We start from the raw sequence: 14,660 nt of genomic DNA on the forward strand, positions 1-14,660 counted from the left end.
TAAAAAGAAAATATCTAATTAAAAGTTTCGTAATTAAGAAAGTAATTGGTGAATTTAATGTCAAATAACTTATTTCATTCATTCGTTGCTGGGAATAATGGAGTTTAATTTATTTGCTTCTCTATTTTTTGCGCGCTCTTGAAATTGGAAAAAAAAATCCCCAAAATAAAAGCGCCCGATTAGGTATCAACCTTGCCTCTCGGAAAGTTTATCCGAATAGGGAACATAGCAAGTGGACCAAATGTTTCAACTTCCCTGACACGTTTCTCGAACAAATTTCTATTGTATATCGACAAAGTACGACATAAATAAAGAAACCTGCCACACTGAACGGCCATATTCGGAAATTCAATTTTGATAACGTGCTCCAGAAGGTGTATGCACAGCCATTTATATTCTCCACTCTTCACTTGAAAGCTCGGCCTGCCTGCCTGCCTGCCTGCCTGCTGCCTGGCTTCTTGCATAATCGACGGCTGAATCCAATGGGGGAAATTTATCTTCAACACTTAAATATTCAGACACCCTTTTCAATTATTTGCCGCGACAACCAGCGTCAACAACTTTCGTTTGCATCTATCAAGTTGCCGAAGAAGAATAAGACACTGTTAAAATGCCACAAGATGCTCATTTCAATGCAAACTAAATTATCTTAAGCGAGCGTTCCTTCCATTCTGCAAAGCCTGCTTCAAGATTGCGCAAAGTATAAATCGATTTGACAAGTTCTCGTTTTAGCCCGGCTAGCTCTCTATTGGAAATTACCATCTCCCATGAAAAAATTATCCTTTATTTTATTTCCGGATAAACACAGTTTTATTCAATGAAACTCGATGGGTAAAACAAAAATTAAGCTAATGGTTAAAGTTATAAAGCCTCATGAGTTTTTCATGAGTTTTTCATGAGGGCGTATATAATGAATTTGAATTTCTTCCTACAAACTTTGCGCTTTCTTCGAAAATATTTCGACTCACATAATCCGATACGATAAACTCACACTCCTCACAAATGTGATTCCCAGCAGGAGAGAAACAATGGGCATTGTAAAATATTCGAGAGCGAAGGGTCGAATTACATTGGTCGAATTTACATAGAAATTGTTCGTCTAAAATCATACTCATATTTAATTTTTCACTATGCGTTAAATCACGCTCTGCGGTCATTGCAAACTTTAAAGCTCACGTATAACGGGGGCTGACGTTTAGTTATTCAAATGAAATTTTTTCTGCAAGCTTCATGAGAAAATTACTGGAAAAGAATTGCACACCGTTGAAAAGACTTTTTTGCATCAAATTTACGCTCATCCTCTATCAAAATTAATTTCAAATGATAATGTGTAGAATATTGTAATGACGCTTTAGTCTAGCCCAAAATGTGCGACGCAGCTCTCACGCGCAACCAGCAGCTATTTTTTAATTTTACATTCCCTTCTTTTGCTTCTCGTTTCTCTTTGAGAGAAAATGCAACAATTTTTAAAAAACGTGGATAAAATAAAATTAGTTTAAAAATCAATATAATTAAACGAAAACAGCACAGTTGCACAAGTAATAAATTGCACGCGACAATAATAGAATTCAAGAGTTTAAAAAAAGATTATTCATCCGTAAATAAAAACAAAAATTGCGAAAAACACTTGTGCGATTGCGAATAATTAATTTTCATAAACAGACACATCAAGGAGGAACTTTACTTGGTTTTTGCGTTTTGCATCTTAAAAGCTCACCTCAAAATAGATTTTATAGTAATTGTTTCAGTTGTCTTGTATATACATTTTGAAAAGCTGGGAATTAATGTCAGTTGTTTTCATATATCATTGTTTGCAAAAAGATTTGTTTTATCTGACAAATGATTTAACATTCTTTTGTTGCGGTATATGCATTTTTAAATGTCAAGCAAAAGTGGTTTATAGAAGCAAATGTTTACCATAAATGTATTGAAAGAGGGTATATATATAGCACATTATCTCCGCAACAAATTAGTCGAATGTAAAATGTATCCAAGGAGGATTCTTTTGTTCATTGCCCTCTGTGTTTTATTTTTCATAGTGCCAATTAATGGTGAATGCATTAAATCAAGACTCGACTGTCAATCCGATGAGCAATGCTGCACTGGAAACTGTAGAAAATTAAGGGTCGCCGTCCAGGCAAAATGCGCATAAAAATCTTTTCGTTGAGTCATTTTTTATTAATCATTTTTTATTAATCAATGTTCAACAATAAGTGTAAATAAATTACAAGTGAAATAACTATTTTACAATTGCAGGTGTGCTAAAGCAAGAAACGCAGTTCTCTGCCATAATGTGTTGAAAATTTTGTATTGTATTACTATAAATATAGTATAAATATAGTATATAAATAAAAAGGAACACAGCCCACATGTTTTTACATTTTTAATGAAATTCTGCATTATTTATTCAAGAAATGATTTTTAGAGCTTTTTGCATTATACGAGTTCATGAAGAAAATAGTGGGTTCTTTAGTGTAAGCATCATATAGAAATTTTACGTTATATCGTTTTATACTAGGCAGTATATTCCAATTTTCTCGTTTCAGCAATGCTGATACACCTACTTCCATTTCCGATAAAGGGAAAAGTTACTAATAGTTTACAAAAATTGCATCATTTATTTAAACTTATATATATTTCAATATAACGATAATGTTTAACGATCTTTAACGATCATTAACGATCATTTTAGGGGAGAAAGACAATAAAAAGTGTAAAATATAAAAATTAAAAGTGTTTGATTTCAAATAAAATAATAATTAATTTTACCAAAGAAATAATATTGTGTATAAACTTTTTTTTCTGTTTTTCAATTTACAATAGATACTGCGAAAATAGAGTAGGTTTCGACAAGAAATTGGAAAATATATATTTGAGAATACAAGTTCTGATATCGAACGAGTTCCTCAAAGGCCATGTCTTCTTGAAATGACATGTTGTCTTTTCTACTATAGGTACTACGGTACAGTTTTCTTCTCGATTTTAAACTAGCACTTTTATTAACAAATATTTATCTATTCCAACACTGTAAATAATGTTTATTTATAATTTTTGTAAAATAGTGTTTTTACGCGTTTTGTATAATAATGGAAAAAAGTGCGACGCAGCTTTTTTATACATATATACACTCGGGACTATTTTGAAGGTTGTAAAATTATATACGTGATTTTCATGTAAAATCAGCTTGTGAATTCAACATTTCTAAAAGTAGTATTTCTTTTTGATGAGGTGTCCATCGTCCTTTACAAAATCCCTCTCTAATTAAATTGTCTTTTATATTCGAGCGAGGACTTGAAATGACCTGGATAAAGCTTGCCAACCTGCTGGGATTTCTTTTCTCGCGTATTTCCCTTTTTCATGTTTTTCTTCTTTTTCTTTGAGATCACAGGGCACTTCGTCAATATGTTTTAACTATATTCGTTTTCCTTGAGACTCCTTTTACAAGTAATCCATTCTTTCCCAGAAAGTGACAGCTAGGGTAACTTTTTACTTGCAAATCTGTTAAGTCGTTTTACTCTTTTTGCATATAATGAATATTTATTATTATTATTATTATTATTATCATTATTTAGATTAACTTCGAATGAATTAATTAAATAACGAGAAAAAATTATTGAAAAATGTCGAGTTTTTTTTTTTTTAATCTCAACACTTGTATTTATGAAAGGATTAACATTATCAATTCGTTTGATAAAAAGAAAATAAATACGAAACCAATATGCAAACTGAAATTATTTTTTCCTGTGTTTTGAAGACAATATTTTTCTTCTTTACGTTCGAGTCGAATTCGATAAAGTTTCATATTTTATTTTGTTCAAAAAAAAAAAAAAAAAAAAAAATGCCACACGTTTAAAAAATTTAATTTTATTCTAAAGAATAAATTTTAATTTATTTATTTACTTTTTGAATTCGACATACTTGTATCTAAGTATGCTTTGAAGCAAGGAGAGAAGTTGTTTTTAAGGCGCCAAGCTGTTGCGTTAATTTTCCTTTTTAAAATGAAACTGAAAATTTAAATATATTTTCTAGTAAAACGATAATGGAGTTAAAATTACAAATTTGAAGAGATAAAAAGAATTCATTGAATTAAGTTTAAGAGTGAGTTGAAACTAATTAAAACAAACGTATAGATCGTACAATTCGCATTAAATTAATTAGAATTAAAAGTTTAGTAATTTCTTCGGGAACTTTTTAAAGAGTACGCAGAGTACCTAGAATATTTCCACAAATATTGATGAAAATGACGTAACTAGTCAAGTACACACGTTGACTAGTGATAAATTCCACAACAAGCATATTTTTATTTTCATAGTTTTTCAAGTGATTTTTTTGCTCGCAATTGTAATTTATATCTAGCGATACACGCCTTTGATATCCATTCTGCGGATACGGCGTTCCTTTATTTCTTCGCCAAACGTTCACTGGGGCGAATAAAAGAAAAATACTGAAGCTACCTTCAGTAACGATTTTGCCCTTGGCGTTTCGTAAAAATAAACTTCAAACAGGTCTTTCGACAATCTACTTTATTACACGTTTGTGAAGAACGCAATCGGAAAAGATCCTGTCCTTCTTGGATTTTTAAAAAGGCAAAAAAAAAAAGAAAAAAGAATTAATTTAACTACAATGTAGCTTACAGTGAAAAGACCAGTGTTGGGAAAAAAAACTCGAAGCTCTTGACATGAAAGACCAATTTAAATAATAAAATTTAATATGGTTATTAATATGCAAAAATTATTGATAATTTTCAAAATAGAGATTATCTGCTTGAGAATTGAATCTTTAAATAAAAGGGATAAGTGCGGTTAAGAGGCACAATTATAATAATGCGGCGAACTGCTCGATGTTATAAGTAACGAGCTTACGGCATTTGTGCAAAACTAATTGTGTTTAATAATTTCTCCGCTTAATTCAAAGATTAAATAATAATGCGAAAATCAATTTTTCCCCAGCAAATGCAAATCTTATTCTAGAATTATTAAATGTATAATAAAGTCTTTTTCTAAAAAAGAAATTTACAAAATTCAATATTCTTGGTGAAATTGGGTCGTAGACCTGGTTCTAATAATAGAAACTTGGATTATTTTCATGTAATTTAATTGCGGTAAAGTGATTAAATTTTAATTTCAATATATCATATTTGCGCTCATTGGCGTTGCATATTTCAAGTTAATAAATTAATGATCGTATTTGTATATTGTGTCATTTTTACATACTCATTTGCATAAGAAATCAATTATCTAATTAGGTTGATAGTGAACTTCACGAATCGTCTGATTTAACTGAAGATAGGGCGAAGTAAACTATTTCTGAAAAATACTTCATCAGGGTTTTCACGCTTTTGCTTATTTCAAATTCAATAGCATATAAGAATATTATTATAAAACATGAAGATATCGATCGCTTTCTTCATGTTTTATAAAAATTTAAACTTTTAAACTTTGAGAATTTTCAAATCCTTTTGTTTACAATTTAATTTTACGAAATACCGATTATTCCTAAATTCTTCAATTAAATATATTAGAAATTAAAAACTTCAAATAATTAAAAAAAAATTTCACTAAACTTTTTGAAAAAAATTAATTCTACAAAATTCTTAATTAAAATTATGAAAAGTTGAAATTTTCGAAAAGATTTTAATTTGAAACTTTTTGAAAATTCAATTATTTCTAAAAATTTGCGCTATAATGCTTTCTATATTCAATTATAATCTGAAATTTTAACTGAAATACATTTTTAAATCAATAATTATTAGAAAATTCTACGAGAATTCAATTAATATTTAAATACAATTATATAAATAATTTATTCAATTATTGAATGTTTTTCAAAATTGAATTCTCACAAAGAAATTTATCAACAAATTTTAAAATAATTGAATTCTCTTGACAAATTTTAATAAAATTTTGAAGAATAATTTAATTTTTTGAGAAATTTGTTGAAAATTGTATTAAAATTATTTCCTAATAAAATGAATGAAATATTAAGGAGTTTTGGGTATTTCAGGGTTGCTACCAGAAGTCTGTTTTTAAATTTCCATGACTTTTCCAGGTTTTCCAGTACCAAATCTGATAAATTTCCAGGTCACCTTTTGAACATTATAAATTAGAGCAATTTTTGAAGAAAAATTGGCCTAATAATAATAAATTAGAATTTTTCTGTATTATAAAAATATTCACGTTAGATTATCTCTATTTGATTATTATTAAAGCACAGACAGGGTGTCTACTGAAAATATGACTTAAAATTCCAGGACATTCCAGGACATTTACATGTGTAATAACATAATTTAAATTAACCTACTTGAACAAAAATATTTATTTTATTATAAAAAGAGTTAAAAATCAATATTATATATAGATATCAGATTCTTTAATCAAACGACAAATTAAAATTATTTTTTAAAGGATCAAAAAAATTATTTTTTTAAATTTGAGTAAAATTTTTAAATTATTGAATATTTAAAGGCAAAATATGGAAAATTCAAGGATATTTCAGGACATTTCCAGGAATTCCAGGACATCATTTTTTAAAAGAAAAAATGTAGTAAAAAATATTAAGTGGAATAAAATTCCAGGCATTTCAAATTTCCATGACATTTCCAGGTATTCCCGACCTTTTTTTAAAAAATCCCTGACTTTTCCAGGTTTGCCAGGTTCTGTAGCAACCCTGCAAATACTATTTGCTTATTTTGAGTGGAAGACTGACTCGAAGTATATATTATGTTGATATACCGACCGAAGAAGGCTTACTTAACCCGTGGCCACTCGCTCCGCGGGCCAGTCGCTCGCCTGCGCTTCGCGAGAGTATTGTGGCGTGTGTGGCGCGTAGTGTAGAGTTTGGATCGCTGTCAGCGCACTTTTTATGGCAATGACTCATTGGACCGTTCTCAATTAATTATGTCGTTTGGTTTGACCTAGGCCAAATTTAGAATTTAGACAGTTTAGTGAGTTGTTGATAGAATTGATCCGCTTCTTAAGATTGTGCCCGCTTCTTTTTGGAATGTCTCAGTCCTTATCACTGCTGCAATTAAGATTGCTTCTCAATTTCCTGCTTTGACAGCAAGGCAATGTGCACTTTGTGGAGTATTTGCAATTGAGTGACTCGTATGCATAGCCTTAGCCTTAACTGACAACTGTTATACTTTTGTCATTATTGTGAGCGGAGAAAAATGTGATGCTTGATACCGGAAGTTGAGGAAATAGGAGTGGTGCTAAGGTGTAGGGAAAAATGTTACTGATTGTGAGTTGTGCGTGCTCGCAACGACGTTTCAGTATAATGTTCGTGAGTGTGCAATCGTTTGCTGAAGCGAATTGTCAAGCAGGTAAGACTATTTTCTTGAAGCTCTCGTGCTGGCGAGTCGGAATCGAGGCGAAAGATGAAACACGTTGAGCTAGGTTATTGCGGACGAAAACCGATAAATTTTCGACATTTCCCAGATATGTGCGAGAATAATTTTACAAAATCGAATTATTAATTATTATTTATAGTTACAAACGCATCTTTTCGGGAAATATCTCTCATTCTTATCGTGTTTGATAAGCGCCTTTGTCTATCGCAGGTAATAAGCATCATTTTGCAAGAAAAATAAGCAAAGGAATGTCTCGTTATCGTCATTGGAATGCGCGAGAGAATCTTTTTTTCGATTATCAAGGAACTAAAAACGGATTGTCCAACTTTCCGCGAACGTACACATTTAATTGAAATTGCATTTTTGCATTGCAAAATATTTATTCCATTTCAACTACTGCTTTTGCGGCTTTTTCGATGACTTTCAATATGCATGTCTTTTAATTATATTTTATGCTGTGCCGTTCCTTTTTTGCATACATTATTTTTTTATGAAAGAATGTAACATTCACCGCGTTTGAAGGCAACCCTGTGGGTTGAATCCAAACCGCGAATGTATATATGCCGGAATGTCACATTCTGTATAACATACGGAAGAGAAAGAAAAAGGTCATTTAGATTCTTTCACTCATTGATGGTGGAGTGAAATAAAAATGAAACACATGCACAAGACAGGAGCAGATTTCGAGGCTGCTTTCTCATTATTTCATGAATAAAATTGTTTGATTCAAAATACATATTCCGCCTTTATATTCGAAATGAAGAAATACGATGGTGAAGATTTCTTTTTTCTTTCAAGCTCCTATTGTTAAGAAGGGCTTATAGAAAGATGGAAAAGAAGATTCATATTTCGAATAAACATATAAATTTCATCAGTGAAGCACGAAATAAAGTTTCAGCGTAAAAATTCAGACTAAAAATATAAATATAAAAAAATTAATTTTCTTAATTCAAATTGTTTAGGGAAATTTGCATTAAATTTACAAAGAGGAAAAATTAAAGAAATTTCCATGAATAGTGTAATAATTCTTTGGTTTGGTCAGGTGGGTGGCATATAAAATCGAAAATTCAACGATTCGCGCACGGCCTGCCGCGTCGTTCAACGAGGCAAGTTGAATTCTTTTTTCTCTCAAAACATTCATATTAAATTTCCTCGATTTCAGTTTTTTTAATCATTTTTCCAGCACGGTATTTAATTTCTCCTGAAAGATGAATTTAACAACCATTTTTCACTAACAAGGCATTTATTGTTTTTTTACAATGAAAACTTTTAAGTTTACTAGCATTTATTCATCTTTTTTTCGAAATTATTTGTTCCTTTCTTAAATATATTTCTTTCTGTTCATTTATTAATGTTCATTCTTTCTGTTCATTTCTTTTGCATTCCTGCAGAAGTTATGAACATTAGTATACCATTCTGTTTAATTTGAAATGTAATTTTAGAACCGGTAATGAAAGTTTTAAAAACTTGAAATTTAATTCTTCAGATAAGTTTTGATATTGAAAATATTTTCAATGCAGCTTACCAGTGCAAATTGTGTATTTGTATGATTTCACTGGAAAACAATATTCTGCTTCTACTCACAAAAAACGCGAACGATAAGGGGGGTTTTTTTTTTAATTTTTCTTTTAAGAAAATTGAAATTTAATGACAGGTTTTTAGGAAATACATATGCGCAATAAATGTTATCAACAATGTTATAAAATTCTTTGTTCGAAATAGCATTTGGTGCTCGCAATTCTAATCCAGGTGACTAAATTGGCATAAAGATAATTTCTCTATTAGCTCCGGATAGAGAAATTCATTTGACTCGAATTTGTGATGTGACAGGAAATTGTTGATTCGCAGTCAGTGAATTTAATTTGAAATAGACTTGGATGTGCTGATTCGTCAAATTGAAAATTGCATTCTCTGTGTTGTTGCACCGCGTATCATCTCAATTCGCGTCAACGATTAATATAAGTATCGCCGTTTATCTCCATCTCTTTCTTCTCGTTTGTTTCTCCTCTTTAGCGTCAAGTCCTCAATAAATCCACGTCACACGCAACAAACCCCTCCAAGATTATTCTAAACTAGGTCGTTCGTTCTTCGTTCAGGAATGTTTTCAGAAATTTAAAATCAACTGTGTTGTTAATGCGAGAACCTGATTTTTCTTTGATTTTTTTAAATAATATAATTAAAATTTTCCATGTGATAAAGGGGATTTTTATTTGGGCGTTAGTTGATGGAATTTAAACACTGTATACACATGCCATTTAGGAAAATTGACTCGTGGCTTGATAACGATCACTTTGCGTCAATAATTCAACCCATGGCTGTTCAATCCATTAAGTATAATGGTCAATTGAATTTTGGAGGCTTCGTTCCGGGAGATGAAACCGCACAGAGATTTCCTATAAAATTTTATTATTCCTCTATTCAAACACATTCTGTATTAATTGGTTTAAGCATTTTGATCACGACATTTTCCTCTATAATAATTATTCCTGCAGTACAGAATGAAATAATATTCTAAAACTTGAAAAACGTTTTCAAGCTTTTTTTCCTGTAAATGGAGAATAAATTCATTATTGAATCGAAATTGGAACATTCAACTGTCTAGCTTTCTTCTTTGTCTTCTGATTAACATATTTGTCAATCTCATTTAAAGTATTGAAAAAGAATGTCGAGTCATTGCACTTTCAACCGAGAGGAACATTAAGAGTATATCTTTCGCTTTGTTTTTTCTTTGTGCATTTTATCTGTTCTGTTGACTTTCACTGCTATAATCAAGTGATTACCATCTAAGCGGTGCCAAGTTATCGCTTCGATGACTCGATTGAGGGGTTCCTCCAATTACAGTCGGTGAACGATAGTCATTTTTTTATTCACTTTCAATTTTTTAAAGCGCCAAGAATTGCACTAATAATTTGAGTGTAAAAGCAGCAAAAAGTTTTTTATTTTTTCATTATTTTATTTTCACAAAGTTGAAATGCAATTTCGTATCACATTTCAAAAACCTATTTATTTATTTATGTTTGATGCAAACTCAACTTTCTAGAGAGTATTCATCTTCACTGATAATGTTATTACAATTTGCAAACAGGGAAAGAGATAAGAAATTCAGGAATTTTAATTGCAACTTTCCCAGTTTCGTAAATCAAACTTTGTATCAGTGAATAGGTAAATTAAACAGTGCTTATGCGCATTCCTCACTTGATAAATTTTATCATTTAATGTGTAATCAATCTGCCCACGTCTCTTTAACTTTGTATGCGTGTTTTTTTTTATAATTTCTGACATTGAGAAAATTTCGTTGTCATATAAATCAGAGCAGAGGGAGATTTGTGGATTAACTGGGATTTCGTAATGGAGAAGAAGTGCGGCAAGTTTCGACAAAAATTTATGACGGATCTCATTTGCTCAGAAATGTTTGTAAACTCTGTTTTCAACAGATCGACTCTCATAAGGCATTTGCTCATTTTAAGAAAACACACTTAGAGAAATAAATGAGCACTTCCGGTAGCAAATACTGTGTTTGATAGGTTCTCACTTGGAGATAAAAGCTTGCCATTCATCCCTAGAAACTTACAGTTCTCCAAGGACGTGTTCAAAATAGCAAGAGTAAAATTGTGGCAAAACGTGATCGTGTGCACTTAAATTGTTCTCAAAAGAGACTACATGAATTTTCCCGCTTCTAATTTTAAGGGTAATAATAATCAGGGACAAATTTTGGGGGAATTTGCAAAGTAAAAATTGTTGGGCCAAATAGAGTTTTCAGTTAACCGCACTGTGTTGTGTGCCTTCGTCTAAATTTCCAATTAGCACTTTGGTTCGTAACAGACGTATAATAGTATGAGTGGATGGAAGCGAAATGGTATGCGAAACGCAAATTTAATGAAAATTCAATTAAGCGTTCCTTCCGTAAATCGTCCATGGAATCAGTACAGCTCCCATATCGGCTTAAACCCTGAATTGTTGAGCGATTCTGGCACAAAGAAACCCTCATTTAGTTGTAAAAGAAGAAAATTTCATAAATGAAAATTAATTTTATCCGTAACTGATGATAATTGATGATAATTGATGATAATTTATTTCATTATCTCCATGTGTATCTTCATTTAATAATGATTATTAAATTTTCAATTTATATTCTTTTTTAATTGACTACCGGTGTATAGAATAAACTTTTTCTTCAATTATATTTGATAATGAAAGTGAATTTTTCATAAGCTATTACTGCAAATTGAAAAGCAGAAAATTGAAACAGAAAAGTGTTTGTTTTACACTTCTTGAGACAGCCAGAGGGGAAAATTTCATCTCGCAGATAATACATTTGGATTTGGTGCAAACGGTCTGGTCCGTTAGCTAATATTTCAAGTAATTGAGAAATATTCTCCATTCCATTTATTTGCAGCCACCAGCCAATCAATGTCTCTTTTGATTTGAGCTGAACAGTATTTTCTATGAGTCACCAGTGCGACACTCTTACGCATTGAGCTATTATTGTATCAGTTACACATCTTTATTATTATCACCTATTCATAATCTGTTGTTGTTGTTGTTGTTGTTGTTGTTGTAATATTATTTAAATCCTTCTGTATAGCGAGATGTGGGTGTCGGGTGACGAAATAAAAAAAAGCATATGCAACCTAGGTCAACTTGTTCTAGAAGATTCCCGACGCGACGAGACGAGACGCGACGCGACTCGACTCGACGCGTGCTAAGAGAATCTTTTGAATAGCTTAATTCACACGCAAATCTACATATACTTATAATGTATGGTAATCACTTCTTATTTGACTAGAATTTTTTTCATTTTTCAAAAAATAATTCACAGTTATTTTTGTCATGCAATATTTTTTATTTTCCCTCTGTATACAGATTCTGCTATTTGCAGGATCTATATAAAAGATAAATATAACGTTGCAATATATTAAACATCGTTATCGCGATATTCCAGCGATAAATAAATTCGATCCAAGAGTAAACAACTATCAGTGTGTTTGGTTCCTCGAATAAATTGTCACATCCGGACGGGAATGATTAACAATCTAATCGCAATTCGATCTGCTATGCATTTTGTTTTATTAATTCTTCACATTTTTTCTCTTCCTATTAACAATGGAATGATATTGATCGAGTCAATTTTAAAATAACTTGTAAATGTGTGCATTTGAAATTTTAGAAATTTTAATTTATTATAAAAATGAAATTATCTAAAAATGACATTAATTTCTGGTGGTTCTTGCTTTATCTTTTATATTCAGTGCAGCATGATATGCACGTACTGTTAAATATAAAAACTAGTACGATAAGTTTCTTTTATGTTTTCTGGAAACGTGTCTGCTTCTGCGGTTTACGCACAGACACGTTTCTTCAAACTTTTGCACCTATATTAATAAATCAGTATATATATACTAATATCTTGGAAAGTGTGAAAAACTACATTTTTCAACGAAACGTTGTCAAAACTATGGATTTTTTCTTGCAACAACAATTGACAGTGTGTAATAAAATGCAATTGTTTTTTTTTTGTAATTCAATGTTAAAATGCGTTTTAACAATTTGTTTTATATTTCATTTTTTATAAGAAAATCGTGTAAGATGTATTGCTCGTTTATATAAGAGTCGATCGAATTTTCTGCTCTTTAAGCTGCTATTGGCTTGTGTGCTTCTTAAGTTCTTCAATGAACTTTTATTGGTAGTTGGATGAAAGATCCCTTGTGGCTATTATTTTAGTTTACGATCACTTTTGCGCCTGTTTGTGCAATTTTTATGTTACACCATGTCGCCAACTTTAAGAAACGCTGAAGTAGTAAAGACTTAGAAAATTGGCTTCGCGTCGAAATGTGTAAGTTACAAACTTGACTTTTAACTTTAAATCCATTCACCAATTTCATTACGCAGAAAAAAGAAAATTCATTTATATTAAAATAACTCGGTTATCTAAATAGAAGAAATATGTGGAGGGAAGTTATAGATTATTAGGTATAATAATGAAATAAATTTTACTTTCCCACTAAGTGAATATTGAGAATATTTTAAACTGCAGCGAATAAAATTAAAAACACTTTTTCTGTCAAAGAAAATCCACCGTTGAATAACGTTTTATTCCATGAATTCTTTTACTCAGAGATTAAATTCTAAAGCGAAAATAAAAGTAATGTGAATGCATGGAAAATAGCGAGTTGAGATTAGATCGCGAGATTAAATTTTGACATATGGTGGCATTTGTTGGGTGTGGGTGAAATAGTGTCGGTGAATTCAGTTCGACCAAAACTCGAGAGAAGGGAACAGTAGCAACCGCGATCAAATGCAAAAGTCACTTCTTACGTGTGTGTATATGTATATAATGCAAAATTTAAAAAATACCTTTCGCAATTTCTTTTATTTTTTAATCATTGATAAAAATTGCAACTAATTATCTACTGTAATTAACTTGTTAAAATATAATCTCTCAAACCCGTTTTATCTAATCAGATTTCTATAGCCGCAATAATTGTATCACTTAAAAGTTTCACAAGATCTAGTTGAAATTCATTTCCTCAATATTATGAACTGTACATTAAAAAAGTTTTACATTGTACAAGTCTACCGACTTTTAAAATTGCTTTTATGACTGAAATTCTGAGAGAGAAAATCACCGCGTAGTTACATTCAGTTCAGATTATCAATTGAATAATGAACAATAAACGTATTTTTTAAAACAGTTGGTAATTTCTTGAATTACTTGTATATTAATAATTTTTTGTCAAGACGTGCATAAACAATGGTGTTTTAAATGAAAAACTCTATTTTAAAGTCTTTTTCTGTTTACCTGACAAGAACAAGTCTCTTAAACTTTTAGGTGTTGAACTGATCTTTTGATCCAAGAACTAAATCTTCTCGGATTCCAAGAATACTTTTCTTTGCTGTAGAGAAGGTTCGATGTAAAACTTTTCGAACGGAAATATAAGTTATTTAGGTGCTAATCTTAACTCGAAAATAAGTCATTATTAGATTGACTTTCTTTCTAATTTATTTTTTGTTTAGTAAATACATTTTAATTAGTTGCAATAAGACTCTTGATTAATTGGTACCACTATCAAGTTAAATGTCAGAAATCGCCCTACTTTATAGGTTTACATTTGTGATTACATCACTGGAGTTTATATAATTATAAAGAAAGTTTTTATGTGACGCTGACGCAAAAAGTGAGACAAAGAGTTTGTTCTTGTTGCATTTCAATCTGTAAATCACAACTTGTGTTTTTGCCTAGCATTATTAATTATGCAGCAACAAGTGGTTCTGCATAGAAGTTATAGTTGTAATCTATGTCATAGGATCTTAA

The 14,660-nt window shown here is 30.7% G+C and overlaps 1 protein-coding gene and 1 long non-coding RNA gene across 4 annotated transcripts in view; both read left to right on the forward strand.

Moving 5' to 3' along the window:
- The first annotated feature begins 1,967 nt into the window (after window positions 1-1,967).
- LOC122499201 lies at window positions 1,968-2,713 on the forward strand. The gene is made up of 3 exons (XR_006301311.1): window positions 1,968-2,162; window positions 2,257-2,474; window positions 2,547-2,713. It is a non-coding gene; the product is annotated as an uncharacterized LOC122499201 (long non-coding RNA).
- A 4,055-nt stretch (window positions 2,714-6,768) lies between these two features.
- The window catches only part of LOC122499198 (cysteine-rich motor neuron 1 protein), a 46,725-nt gene continuing 38,833 nt past the window's right edge, over window positions 6,769-14,660 (forward strand). The window contains exon 1 of one of the 3 annotated variants that reach the window (XM_043607377.1): window positions 6,769-7,321. The gene's annotated coding sequence lies outside the window, so the exon portion shown is untranslated. Of the gene's footprint in view, window positions 7,322-10,036; window positions 13,182-14,660 lie in introns of those variants that run through there. The other 2 variants (XM_043607379.1, XM_043607378.1) reach the window with 2 other exon arrangements.

The sequence above is a fragment of the Leptopilina heterotoma genome, unplaced genomic scaffold, assembly GCF_015476425.1.
Source record: "Leptopilina heterotoma isolate Lh14 unplaced genomic scaffold, ASM1547642v1 Lhet_166, whole genome shotgun sequence".
In the NCBI taxonomy this organism is placed as follows: Eukaryota; Metazoa; Arthropoda; class Insecta; order Hymenoptera; family Figitidae; genus Leptopilina; species Leptopilina heterotoma.